General features: G+C 44.4%; 1 protein-coding gene across 2 annotated transcripts in view; it reads right to left on the bottom strand.

Moving 5' to 3' along the window:
* LOC135196985 (ribosomal RNA-processing protein 8-like) overlaps positions 1-12454 on the bottom strand; it is a gene marked incomplete at its 5' end in the record, with an annotated part of 58855 nt that overhangs the window by 12580 nt on the left and 33821 nt on the right.

Consider the following 12454-nt stretch of genomic DNA (forward strand, 5'->3'; position numbering starts at 1 on the left):
GAGCAAGAACAACTCATTTTGCATCAAGGTTTAACTTGTTCTGGAATTCATTTAGGTATTTTTGGTTAGTGTCTTCAAGATTTTGTACAGCTGCTAAGTTCGCTTTCACATAAATCTAGAGCAGCATGATCAAGAGTAAAATTTGGAAAGCTTGAAGTAAAAAAATTGGTTTGTTTCTTTTTTTTTGTCCTATAATTATTATATGAAAATAAACAATAAAAATATTTTATATCTATACTAACATTAAGTTATGAAGAACAGATTTTCTTAAATATTGGACGCATTAAAAAACAATCAGTTATAACTTGCTTATTAACCATTTTACAAAACATAGAGACTGCTCAGCTTGAACAGAAAAAACACCATTGTAAAGTCAATATTTATTAACTTTACAATACATGGTGTTAGTGTCAATGTAGTCAGTTGTTTCTTCTGTTTGTTGACAAAGCATTCAAAGGGACTTTTGATTTGATAAATTTGTGCTCTGGCTGACTAACCCACCTTGCCTACTTTATGCAGTGAGTAAAATTTTAGTGGGTGACAAATATTTTTGTTCAAGTTATTTTGACACTTTTTACATGTATTTTTATAATTTGTCATTCACAGTGCTGTACAAGTAAGGAACAAAATTGTCCAGGAACCAATCTAAACCATTTTTTCTTTTAGCAATAAAGGGATTTTGACGGAGGAAAAATCTATTTTTGGGTGAGGAGCCGTGTCGCCCGGTGAAATGTCTCGTTAGCCATTTCTAATATATAAAACTAATGCTAAATATACTAGAGAATAAACCAAAGGGACTGACTGAGGTTACTACCCTCAGGCGAGCACTTTTGTAAAATAAAAATGTCGTGTATAAACCAGGGGCGAGTAATACAGCCACGTTTCCTTCAACCCCACAGAATGATCCTCGTCAACAATCCCCAACATACGAGGTGCCGTTATACAGGCCGCCTCCCCGCCACCAACACCCTCCTCCCGAGCGCCATCTACAACATCTAGAGTTAGCAACCCTCAGCTTGTACCACCACCGGGTGGGAGATCAATACATTACTAAGGGGTGGGTTCACCGGGCGACACGGCTCCTCACCCAAAAATAGATTTTTCCTCCGTCAAAATCCCTTTTTTGGGCTCAAGCCGTGTCACCGGTGAAATCGTACCAGAGAAATGGGGCAAGCTGAAAATTAAAGAAAATACTGTAACAAGGAAGGAGAACTAAACCATTTAAATATAAAAAAAAAAATTTTAATATATATAAACCCCAATATACAAAAAACTTGTATTGTTAACAAAAGACCTTTCACAACTTAACAAAATGAGAGAATTCAAAAAATGAATTTATGTACAGCTACAGGAGTTCACCTGTAAAGTCTAAAGGTAATACAAAATTATAACAATACAGCAGTACTTGGTACCAAAGGATCTCTTAAAACAAGCTAATACAACACTCCCCACCCGTGCCTGTTGAAGGCCCGAGGGAGAGGAAAGCAGGGTTGAACAACTAGGTGAGGCAGGCAAGTGGGAAATAAAAAAGGAGGTGTCAAAGAAAGAGGAAGTTAAGAGTTTTCAGGAACTACAATACTTCCTGCAGCCACGGCAGGGAACTTAAGTGCATTAAGAGATTTAAGGTAGTGGCGTTTGAAAACTGTCGAAGATTTCCACCCAGTGTACATTTTCAAACCTTCAAAATTCATATGCTGAAAATAGTTAATAGAGGTAGCAATTGCCCTGACATCATGAACCAGGGGAAATGAGTCAGGATCTGCCTGTTTAATAAAGTAAAGAATTTGTTGTTTGATACCTCTCATAGTAATTGTTCCTCCTTTTTCTCTCATGAATAAGGGGCCTGAGGACTTAAATGACGTTCTATCTAAATAAGATTTGAGAGATTGAACTGGACAGAGAGAAGCGTCTTGAGGGAGAGGAACTATTGACCAAGGAGTCCATCTATCTTGTGGACTTTCATTTTTGGCTAAGAAGGTTTTGTCTGGTGAAAGTAAAACATTACCATTAGGTTGGAAATCTATATGGCCTGGATCTCTAGACAAGGCCGACAGTTCAGAAATTCTTGCTCCTGAGGCTAAACTTAATAAAAATAGAGTTTTCCTAAGTAGGGTAAATACTGACAGGATTCATTATCAATACTGGAGGCCAGTCTCAAAACTTCATTTAGAGACCAGGAAACAGACAGAGGCCTATGTATAGGTCTCAGCCTTGCGCAAGCTCTAGGGATAGAGGAGAAATAGGAACTAGTTAAATCTATCCCAAACCCTACCAGGAAAATCTTTTTAAGGGCAGATTTCATAGTCGTAATAGTACCAGGAGCTAAGCCTTGATCAAACAATTCTTTAAAAAATGAAATTGCTAGATTGGTTGTCATAACCTGCACTTCCTTTTCTTTCACAAATTTAACCAACCTCTTAAGAGCAGAGTCATACTGTCTAAGAGTAGAATCTCTTTTATCAGATTCCAGGAATGTAATATTTTCCGGATCAATTCCAGAATCATGAAGAGCTGCCATCTTCATAAACTCCATAAAGTTAGGGCTTGCAGACTGTTTGAGGAAGCGTATACTTTCTTGGTTTGTACTATTTGTGACAGTATTGGATTGGGGATCCGTCTGGGACGGAGCTTCAATTCCAGTATTAGAGGGAACCAGTTGCTCTTCGGCCACCAGGGGGCTATCAAGGCTACTTTCCCTCGATATGTCCTGAGCTTGTGAAGGACTTCCATCAGGAGATTGACCAGTGGAAATAAATAAATTTTCTTCCAAAGATTCCAATCCAGCGACAATGCGTCTGTGGCAAATGCCAGAGGGTCCAGGTTGGGAGCCACATAGCATCGAAGATGATGATTTGACTCCGTGGCAAAAAGGTCCACTTGGAGACCCGGGACCTGCTTGGACACCCATTGAAACGACTGTGCGTCCAGTGTCCATTCCGACTCCAATGGGGATGTCCTTGACAGAGCATCTGCCACTACGTTCCTGGCTCCTGCTAGATGTGTGGCTGATAGGTGCCAGCGACGTTTCTGTGCTCAAGAGAAGATCGCAATCATCACATGATTTACGAACTTGGACTTGGAGCCCCTTCTGTTGATGCAGTGAACAATTACTGCACTGTCGAGGACTAACCTGATATGTATTCCTTTCTTTGGATTCATTCTTTTTAGAGTAAGGAAAACTGCCATGGCTTCTAACACATTTATATGGAATCTTTGGAAGGACTTGGACCATTTTCCTTGAAACTTTTGAGTAGGGGAATGGCCTCCCCATCCGCTTTGGGATGCGTCTGTATGAACCACCAGATCCGGTTGAGGATACTGAAGTGGTACTGTCTTTGCTAAACTCTTGGCTGTAGACCAAGGTTTTAGACTCTTGCGTAAGAGCTGGGGAATTCTTGATAACTTGTCTCTTAAGCCTATATTGGCTCCGTCTCTTAAGCCTATATTGGCTCGACTTCTCCAAATTCTGTTGAAGTCATTTAGTCTGGCTTTCAGTACCGGTTGGGTCACTGCTACAAACTGTAGGGAGCCTAGAATCCTTTCCTGGGCCCGTCTCGATGCTAGTTTGTTTCTTATAAACTGCCTTGTGGCTTTCGCAATCTCTTTGCACTTCTCCCAAGGAACTGAAAACCTGTGTGTCTGGAGGTCCCACTGTAGTCCCAACCATTGGAACTTGGAGCTGGGGACTAGTCTTGACTTTTGAAGATTTATCTGAAAACCTAAATTTTCTAGAAATCTCATGACTTTGTGGGTTGAATCCAGACATTGCTCTTTGTTGGAAGCCCAAATTATCCAATCGTCCAGGTATGCAGCCAATAGAATTCCCTGACTCCGAAGTTCTTGGACTACCACGTCCGCCAACTTGGTGAAAATCCTGGGAGCAATATTGAGGCCGAACGGCATGACTCGGAAGGAGTAAGCTTCTCTTCCTAATCTGAACCCTAGGTAAGGGGACAAGTTCCTTGCTATGGGCACATGATAATAAGCATCGGTAAGATCTATAGAGGTGGTGACGGCTCCACGGGGAAGTAAGGTTCTCACTTGGGTCACGGTTAGCATGCGAAACTTGTAGCATACTATACTGGAATTGAGCCGTGAAAGATCTAGAATCACCCTCCTCTTGTCTGTGCCCTTCTTGGGGACTGAAAATAGTCTGCCTTGAAATTTGATGTTCCTGACTCTTTTTATTGCCCTTTTCTGGAGTAGTTCCTGAGTGAAAGCTACTAGATCTGGTGTCCGGTCTTGAAAAAACTTGTATGGGGGAGGTGGTCCCTTCTTCCACCTCCATCCCAGACCTTTCGATATGACACTGTGTGCCCAGGTGTTGAATGTCCACCTGTGCTTGAATAGAGCTAATCTCCCACCTACCTTGGCTGTCTCATTGGTTGGCAGCTGGTCTTGAACCTCTACCTCCTCTGTAGGTCTGGCTCTTGCGAGCCTTCCCCTCCTCCGCCGACCCGTCTGGAGGTACCACGTCCTCTAGTTCCTCTAGGAGCATACCTCTGAAAGGAAGTATGAGCCTCATAAGTCTGGTTGTAGGCCGGTGATGGAAGTAAGGGTTGATTAGACTGTGGTGCTGGTGTCTGTACCCACATGTATGATTGTTGTGGTGGAGGCATGGAAGTGGAAGGTTGGTTCACCGCAGGAGATCTTTGAAACCTTCTCTGTTGAAACTTCTTTGGCTTCTTGGCCTTCTGACCGCCTGCCGTGGAAGGATCTGCTGGACGCTTGAACTTAAGAGCCCATCTGGTTGCCAGTGATTGATTGGCTCTCACTGCGTCTTGAGTAACCTGAGCTACTAAATCCTCCGGAAAGAGGAAAGGTCCCCATATTGAAGATCTAATGAGCTTATTAGGCTCATGTCTGATCGTTGCTGGTCTTAGGACAAACTTCCGGCAGGCTCTTCGCGCCACAGCGAAATCAAACAAGTCGTGTTGAAATGTGCCTAACAATGACTTGGTAAGGACCTGAAATTCCGGAGCAGTCGGATAGGTGGAAGCAATCATCTCCGCAGAAGTGACTGAGTGAAGGGACCGACTCAGCCTACACCTTGCTTCAAACTCGGCCTTAATGAGATGCTCAGGTAGTTTAAGGAGTCTCTCATTAAATTGTGTCGAAGCACAATCTGTTTCCAACTTCCCTTTCTGGAACGTTTCCGGAGTTTGATGCCAGTATGTAGGATCTTCGGGCATCAACAAAGACGTCAAGTCTGTCTCTTTCAATTGTGGAAGAGGCTTGTCTTCTTCCGCAGCTTTCAGGGTCAGCTCGGCGATCTTCGTGGTGCAAGGCAGCGGGTAATCTTTTGGGATAATGAAAGTGGTGTATTTCCCTTTAAATGGAGTGATCTTAGTGTTGACACACTCCATCTCCTTCATAATCCTAAGCCAAGCTGACTGAGCCGCTTCTCTTGGAAAGATAAGAGTCTCAGCCGGAACCTTATCTTCCCTTACAAGAGCTTCCTTAGTCAACCTTGCATAGCCTAAGAAAGGAGATTGTAAATCTGTCGGGTGAAACTCAAAATCTTCTAACGGGCGTGTCCCGCACCCTTCGATAGTGAGCTTACCATCACGCAAAACAGCTCCAAAAGCTAAACGCCACGGATTGCCTGCTTCAAAGGGAGGTAGATTGGCCGCATTAGGCAAGATCGAGAAAAGCTGTGGGTTTCCACCTGTCTGAGCCATCATTAACTGATGTTGGCTCACTATCCCTGACAGCTCTGATACTGACTGGTCCGTACGAGACATGTGCGATTCCAGTTTGCCTGAAAGAGCTGCCATATCCCTAGCTACTTGAGAGGAAACTTCTTGACTAACTTTCTGTATTAGAAGGGAAGTCAGAACCTCTAAGTTAACCGGTACTTCCCCTGATGTAGACGGGAAAGTCGGTGACGGAATTGGCGCCGGACTAAGGATAGCAGCAGCTATCGGGGTAGAAGCCGGTGAAGGAGCCGGAGAAGGAGTAGCAAGCTTCTCCTTAGTCCTACGTGAGGACTTGTCCTTGCTGCCGCTTCGGCTAGATCTACTCTTCGAGTTGGAGTCCGCGGCAGAAGGGGCCGAGGTGCCGGACTTCACTTTCGCAGGCAGCTGTTTAGTCTTCACGGTCTTCACCTTAGGCCGAACAGACGCTGCCTTAGTTACATCAACGTTCCCAAAACCCTCGAACCCTGGCGGGGTCCGAGAGGGGACACGAGAGGCGACTGGAGAAGGAGTAAGAGAAGGAAAAGGAGGGGGAAGTCAGAGGAGGAGATTGAAAGCGGAGAAGGACTAGCTACTGCCTCACCTACCTGCTCCGTCTGCATCGGCTCAGACGATAAGTGCAAGCCGCCGACTTCCGCTACTACTTCTGCCTCGGGTCCCTCTAAAGGTTCTAAACTATGGTATTCTTCATTTATATCTTGAAGATATGGCGCCGCGACTTCTTCCGCTACAGCCGAAGTTTTCGAATTAGGGTAGATGACGGAAGCCGCATCCCGGGAAAGAATATAGGGCCTAGCTTTCCCTACATTTCTTCCAAAGCCACCTACCCAAATCTTCAAGGTGGCGAGTGCCGTATCTTTCACCTCTTTAGGGGCCTGGAAGAGAATCCTTGATCAGACGCAGGTAAAAATACTTCAGATGTATAGTAAACCATTCATCTAATAAAACAGAGAACAGTAAGCACAGATTATATGTCTACTTACCGAGTCATCAGTGATCTGTGCGTAGAGGTCATAGCAGACCTGGCATCTCTCATAATGCCAGACCGTCTCTTGCAACACTTGTACTGCACATGCCGCGTGAGTGCGACACTCTACATGTCCGCACGGCTGTTGTAGCATAGCGGAACAGCCCACTTCAGCACACTGTAACATCTGTAAGAGATATTTACATATGAGTATTCACCAATCATCGTGTTAAACTATAACAGTAATTTTCCAGGGGTACCCCCCGGAAAATTTTGGATGATATAAATTTACAATTTTCTTGAGAATCCTCACCTCCCTCTACTCAAATTCCGGCATCGCCGGAATGAGAGGCCAACAAAAATAGTCAGGAGGGAAGGAAGCTCGGAAAACACATATAATATCTCTTAAACCGCAGTGTGCCTCTATAAAAATAGTAATCCGGCATCGCCGGACTACAGAATTTCATAATAAAGAGGATATGGGTAAAAGATAAACACAATAAATGAACCACCGTTATTTCCGCACGATATCCGGCGGGGGTCCGTTTTTCAGGACCTGCCAACGTCTAGAAAAAACGGTGTAAAACAAAATGAAATAATTATAAAACATGCTAAACAATATAAATTTCATCATCCTAACGGTATCCGGGCCTATATTAATAGACCTACCACCGACCGGATAAAATTACTACAGTTAGAGCTAAAGATAAATGAATGTCAGAGATGCCAATCCAGCAGGATGGTATCCGGGCCTAGTACTAGACCTACCACGATCCCGAATGAATTAGCAGACGATCGTATACATAATTCAACCAATTCCCTATGAAATTCAAACGTATCCGGGTCCAGTTCTCCGGACCTACCACGACTTGAACATCAGCAGGAACTTAACGTCAAATTTAGTCTATGTATACTATAAAAACATAACTCATTGTGGGGAGAAGACCTACCCTTCCCTGCTGGTATCCCGGAACTACCGGGATACGAAGGAAGGAGCCAGTCACGTTTGAAATGAAAACAAAATGAGTCGAACCGTGAGGAACTGGTTGTCAAAACATCAATCTTGTGATCCTTCACGTCTAAATAGAACGAAGAGGGGATGAAAGATGTAAATAGAAAAATAATTGTTTCTCACTCTGCCCCCCCGGAGTCCGGCGGTCGGAGATAAAGAAACGATATTCTATGAAGACAACCAACTCAACTCGAGACCCAAAAGTTAACACTGCAAACGTTCCCCACTTCTCATCCGCCTCCCTTCTAACTGTCTCTCCATCTAAAGATGACTAGTAGGTAATCAGTTCTATGAACTAATATGAAACCTACTCCATCAAACGGCCGCAGGATCTAGCCTAAAAGCAAGCCTATTAGGTTATAATTAAAGATCAGACGCTGTTTCCCAACAGCTAATCGACCGTTGATGGAAAGTCAAAAGAGGACAGACTGAAAGAAAGACGGCGAACAAGAAGTAGCCTACTAGGATAGGCTAGCCTAAATAACCTACGCTAGGTTACTCTAATTAGAACCCCTATAGCTCTAATATGATTAAATTTTGAATCGCCTGGGATCGAAATCTCGGATACAAGAGCTAAAATCCAACATATAGCCTACGCTTAAAAACAGCACAGATATGCCACCACGCGGGGTTCAGAGCGCAACCTAACCTAGGTGCTAGGCCTAAACACGAAAGGTAAAAGGTGAATTTACCTTGCGAAAAAGCTCTAACTAAAAGAAAAAGGGTTTGACTAAATGCTAAATAAAGGAGTACTAGGACTCCCTAAACTTGGAAATCAAAGAGTATCTTCCTTACGTATAAATACATATATATATATATATAAAAGTATCGAAAATAACGGAACGAATAACACTCGATCCTAGCCATAAGGTTTCGATATTACCAAAATTTACTACCAAGGAAGACACTCCTCAGAAAACCAAGCGCATAAAGATCATAAATTACAAAATTAGGTAGAAATATCGCCCAAGCGTAAACAACGGTCGCCATGCGGACGAAGACCACGAAAACGCAACGTGAAGCGTCGGTAAAAACGAGCTTAAACTTCTTAAAAACGGCGATCTACCACCTAAAAAGTAAATCAAAGCATGTTCTGAGTACTCAACTTAGATGGGACGGAAGCTGCCATCGTTGAATCACAATAAAGCGACAAAAATGATATTGTTATGTTACAATAAAGTTTCATACATACTTACCTGGCAGATATATACATAGCTAAGACTCCGTCGTCCCCGACAGAAATTCAAATTTCGCGCCACTCGCTACAGGTAGGTCAGGTGATCTACCGGCCTGCCCTGGGCGGCAGGACTAGGAACCATCCCCGTTTTCTATCATATTTTCTCTCTTCCACCTGTCTCCTGCGGGGAGGCTGGGTGGGCCTTTAATTGTATATATCTGCCAGGTAAGTATGTATGAAACTTTATTTATTGTAACATAACAATATCATTTTCATACAATCAACTTACCTGTCAGATATATACATAGCTGATTGGCACCCTTCGGTGGAGGGTAAGAGACAGCTACTATATGGAATAGACAGGTAAACAACATATGTTGTAGGTATAAATAAAACCTTGGTTCCTACCTGATAGGTGGTAGACTTCGTGGGTGTTTGCCCAGTAGTCTGCATCACCTCAAGAAACTTTAGCGAGATATATGATCTATGGCCAAGAGTTCTTGTGGGTCTGCCGATGGGGTCTTATCCGCTTACTCGGCAGAGCCTAAAAGGACTTTGTCAATGGGTGCTGATCCACTTATATGACAATACACCTTATGAAGGAGCACACAACCAATCCCGACCACCTGATCCTAACCATATGTTAGAACTAAGGATTGTTACGAGTTATCCCCGAACTCGTCACAACAACCGTAACTCAAAACCACTACGCACACATACATAATTTTCCAAAAAAAAAATTATACTCAACTAATTGGATATGGCAAGAATTCTCTTACTGAACAACATAGACGGCCGCCCGTGCGAGCCAAATCCTCCATTGTTCGAAGAGACTCTCGACCAATATCCAAAAAGAAGAACAGTATATACATTTAAGGATTGGTGTCGGCTCCCGTACCCAGAATCGTATCTGCCGATACGATAGGACCTAGAGAAAAACACTTCTCATACGTCACACGTACGTCTTTCAAGTAATGAGATGCAAATACTGAGTTGCATCTCCAGTATGTCGTATCAATGATGTTTTTAAGCGACATATTCTTATAAAACGAGAGAGACGTCGCAACCGCTCTTACTTCATGAGCTTTTACTCTCAGTAGTTGTAATTGTTCGTCAGGACAGACCTTATGAGCGTCCGTAATGACGTTTCTTACAAAGAACGCCAGAGCATTCTTGGACATCAGTCTTGTGGGGTCTTTTACCGCGCACCAAAGACCTTGTCTTAGAGCCTCCCAACTGACGCTTTCTCTGAAGGTAGAACTTCAGAGCTCTAACAGGGCATAGAGACCTCTCTGCTTCTCTGCCTACAAGACTCGACATTCCTTTGACTTCGAATGACTTAGGCCAAGGATTCGTGGGATTCTCGTTTTTCGCTAAAAACAGGGTCTTAAACGAGCAAATCGCCGAGTCTCCCTTGAATCCTACTTTATCCTGCAGAGCTTGTAATTCACTAATTCTTTTTGCCGTAGCTAAAGATATAAGGAATAGGCATTTTCTAGTTATGTCTCTAAACGATGCCAGATGAGGAGGTTCGAATCTATCCGAAGACAGATATTTGAGGACTACGTCCAGGTTCCAGTTCGGAGGTATTGGTTCCTTAGACTTTGAAGTCTCAAAAGATCTTATGAGATCGTGGAGATCTTTGTTATTTGCCAGATCTAATCCTCTGTTCCTGAATACAGCCGAGAGCATACTCCTGTATCCCTTTATTGTGGATACGGCTAGATGAGATTTTACTCTCAGGAATAGCAAGAAATCAGCAATTTCCGCTATAGAGGTAGAGGAGGAGGACAACTTCTTGGTTCTACACCACCTTCTAAATACCTCCCACTTCGACTGGTATACTTTCGTAGTGGAGGTTCTGCGTGCTCTCGCGATCGCGCTCGCCACTTCGCGAGAAAAGCCTCTCGCTCTGACAAGTCTTTCGATAGTCGAAAGGCAGTCAGAGCGAGAGCGGGGAGGTTTTGATGGTAGGCCCACTCTTGAAGTGTGGTTGTCTGAGAAGATCCGTCCTTCTTGGTAGGGATCTTGGAAAGTCTACGATCCACTCTACCACCTCCGTGAACCATTCCTGGGCCGGCCAAAAGGGGGCTATTAACGTCATCCTCGTCTCTTTTGACGCCACAAACTTTTTCATTACCAACCCCAGGATTTTGAATGGGGGAAAAGCATAAACGTCTACTCGAGACCAGTTTAGCAGGAAGGCGTCTACCATAATTGCTCTTGGATCTTCCACGACCGAGCAAAACACTGGAGCCTTTTTGAAATGAATGTTGCGAAGAGATCCAGCATAGGAGTTCCCCACAGAGACCAGAGATCGAGACACACTTCCTCGTGTAGAGTCCATTCTGTATGAAGGACCTGGTTCCTCCTGCTGAGCCTGTCCGCCCTCACATTCCTTACTCCCTGTACGAATCTTGTCAGCAGGGAGATGTTCCTGTGAGACGTCCAAAGTAATAGGTCTCTCGTGAGCTCGTAAAGGAACGAGGAGTGCGTCCCTCCCTGTTTCCGAATGTAGGCAAGTGCGGTGGTGTTGTCCACGTTTACTTGCACTACCTTGTTTGACACCAGAGTTTCTAGGCTCTTTAAGGCCAGATGTACGGCGAAGAGCTCCTTGCAGTTTATGTGCCAGGACACCTGTGCTGGTTCCCAGGTGCCTGACACTTCCTCTGAGCCTAATGTCGCTCCCCAACCTGTCTTCTCCGACGCGTCGGAGAACAACACTAGGTCTGGGTTCTGTGTTCTTAGAGAGATCCCTTTGTTCTCTTCCAGAGGTAGCAACCACCACTGTAGGTGTGCCTTTATCTCCACTGGGATGGGAAAAACGTCCGATAGTTGTCCGGTTTTCCAGCTCCAAGACCTCTTGAGGAAGAATTGAAGTGGACGTATATGAAGTCTTCCTAGAGGGAAGAATCGTTCCAGCGAGGAAAGCGTCCCCAGAAGGCTCAACCATTCCCTCGCCGACGTTTGTTGCTTCTCTAAGAAGAGAGAGATTATCCTCAAACCTTTTGCGGTTCTCTCTTGCGAAGGAAAAACTCGAAAACCCCGAGAATCCATCCGAATCCCCAGATAGACTAGGTCTTGTCTGGGGTTCAGCTGAGACTTCTCGAGGTTCACAAGCAATCCCAACGTCTTGGTCAATTCCAGAGTCAACTTTAGGTCCTCCAAGCACTGTCTCTCCGATCTGGCCCTGATGAGCCAGTCGTCTAGATACATAGAGACATTCACATCCTTTGAGGTGAAGAAATCTCGCCACATTCTTCATCAGGCTTGTGAAGACCTGAGGAGCTGTGGACAGGCCGAAACACAAGGCTCTGAACTGAAAGATCCTTCCCCCCGTCATGAAACGGAGGTACTTCTTCGATGAAGGGTGGATCGGGACGTGAAAGTAGGCGTCCTGGAGATCTAGAGACACCATCCAGTCTCCTTGTCGTAATGACGCTAGGACTGAAGCAGAAGTCTCCATGGAGAACTTCTCCTTCTGAACAAATTTGTTCAGAGAGCTGACGTCCAGTACTGGTCTCCAGCCTCCCGAGGCTTTCGCCACTAGAAAAAGGCGATTGTAAAACCCCGGGGAGTTTTGATCCAGTACTAGTTCTATC

This window comes from Macrobrachium nipponense, chromosome 18, assembly GCF_015104395.2.
Source record: "Macrobrachium nipponense isolate FS-2020 chromosome 18, ASM1510439v2, whole genome shotgun sequence".
NCBI lineage: Eukaryota > Metazoa > Arthropoda > Malacostraca > Decapoda > Palaemonidae > Macrobrachium > Macrobrachium nipponense.